The sequence below is a fragment of the Acyrthosiphon pisum genome, chromosome A2, assembly GCF_005508785.2.
Source record: "Acyrthosiphon pisum isolate AL4f chromosome A2, pea_aphid_22Mar2018_4r6ur, whole genome shotgun sequence".
NCBI classification, from domain to species: Eukaryota; Metazoa; Arthropoda; class Insecta; order Hemiptera; family Aphididae; genus Acyrthosiphon; species Acyrthosiphon pisum.
Genome location: NC_042495.1, coordinates 17,693,821 through 17,696,499, shown reverse-complemented (window position 1 = coordinate 17,696,499; position 2,679 = coordinate 17,693,821).

Genomic DNA, 2,679 nt, shown 5'->3' with positions numbered 1-2,679 from the left:
TAATGTATAATTTATAATAGATGATAAATTATATTACAAATCATCATAATAAAGCACCGCTAACCTTTCATGTCGTTCCAGTTTTTTTTTATACTACATACACTTTTAAAATGTATATTTATTTGACCTAGTGTATACTAAAATCTTATGTTTAATGATATATTAGCAAATAAAATCAACAGAGGCGAGCTTAAAGAATGTAAGTGGTTTTTGTCAATGATATGTAATAATAATTATTGAATGTTTAATGCCTTTATAATCCATGTATATTTATTACTGCGTATAATGCAGATGTCTATGCAAATATAAAATGTAGCATTTATAAAGTAACAATAAACACTTGCGTGAACCTAATTCATATCATTTCAGATCCACTGAATGCGTTTGTTCTTAATTATTTGCCTAACAATGATAAAGGTAGATAATTATTTAACTGGTTACAAACCCATAAAACATAAATCTCACAAGTTACTAAATAATTTATAATTATTAAATTATAAATTATAATAATATACTCGTATGCACTTAAACTATAGTTCGGTAGGTACTATAATTATATTCAGCTGAATATAAAAAATGATATCCCATTAAACTTTTATTTCTTTATTTTTTCAAAGAATACTTAAGAACAACATCAGCATTTTGTAAAAACTACAGCATTAATTCCTTCTTTTAAAGGTAAATACTAGTAAGAAATATGTTAGTTTTAGATCATAATAATTAATTGTGTATTCTCATATTAAATAGACCAGATTGATGAAAAAATAAACAAAAGTTGTGCAAAAAAGGTAAATATTACTTTAATAATATAAACTACCTAGGTACAAAATATTAACCAAGAAGTTGATAAATATATAGCTTATGTTCAATTTGATCGCCCACTATAGTGACTATATTATAATACACAGGATGTGTAACAAAAAGACCTGACAGATAAAAACACTTTAGTTCTAATTATTATTTTTGTTTTATTATTGTTATTTATTATATAATTTATAGTTACACGTAGGTTACACATAGATAGGTAAATCGTTAGGAAAGCCAGTGTTAAATAAACAAATTAAAGTTTTAAACAAAAGTAGATAGGTAAGTAGGGGTGCAACACGATTGCGAACGTTTTACCTTTTTTATAACACAATTGCGAACGAATGACACTTATCAGAGAATTTGTTTTTTTAGCCGAAATACGAACGATTGCGAACGTTTTTATAGACTACGTTGCCAAGTTTATAATTTCTGAATACGTTTAGTTCGGGAATTCAATTAAAACATTTTTTTTAAAATATAAACTATTGGTATTAATAATACAATTAAAACAACAACTCTTCGTTACAAACTAAAGTAAAATTATACAAAATAATATGTAGTGTTTAAAATGTTGATTAATTAAAACTATTTTCGCTGTATAAATATTAATAATACTGTTACAAAATGTACGTTTTAATTTTACGTTAGAAACTGAAAAATAAATAAAATAATACATACATACATACATACATAGATCTGAGATTTTGAATAAAAATATAAAATAATACATAATAATACATTCAAAATAATATTATTATATAAAAATTTTTTTTCTACATTTTTACTTTTTTTAAAAATTTTTTCCCTGGTAGGAATTTCCAGTTTTTCTTAAATATAAAATTGGATCCTTGTGTATTTTATAATCATTATAATTTTGTAAAGTAAATTCAATTAATAATTTATCTTTTTTGGCCATAGGATTATGTACAATATGTTTTTAATCACATTAATTATTGTCAAAGTTTGAGCTTGTGTTTCTTTTAAAACTGATATGACTACGTGTGTTGGTGGATGGGGGGCTATAAAACTGACCATTGTACGTCCTATGAAAGCTCTCTGGGCTATTAGTAATTCTAAAAAATAATTATAAAAACTTAGAGATTTTGTATTTAGTGGTAAAATAAACGTATGAAGGAACAAGAATTTAATATAAAAATTTTAATTATTATATTACATTATTACTTATGTTACTATTTGATTATTTTTAAAATTATTATTTAAAAATTTGTCATTGACACCAAATCTGACAACTCCGCACGATTAAAGGCAGGTAAAAACGTTCGCAATCGTGTTACCGGAAAAAGTCCGTTCACAATCGTTCCATTCGCAATATTACATGGTAGGTATAAGTAAAAAAAAATAAACACGAAGATGTCTATATGGGTAATAAGAATTTAATATTATTTTTACTTATAGTAAAATGTGTTTACTGTACATAATTAGAATATTGAATTCTTGAAATAATTTAGTAGTTATGAAAATAATATATACTATACCTTAAAACTATAAAAAAAAAAAATTATTTATTATTATCTATTGCATAAAAGTTCAGTCAAAGTGAATCACAGATAATTGCGTGAAGTTAAAATATTTCGATATTTGTTATAGGTAAGCATGACTCTGCGTAAAAATAGTATAATAATAAAAATACTAAAAGGTACGTAACTGATTGTTGCTGGCTGAAAATAAATAAATATTCAAACGAGATAACCACGGATACCCAGCCAGTCGGTATATCGACGCTGAATAATAAACAAATTTGATTATTTAGTTTAGGTAGTTAAAAAAAAACAGTGTGCACTACATTTAACAATTTTTCTTTTTAGAATTTCGCGTCGATTTATATTGTATCTTCAAAACAAATTACAACCC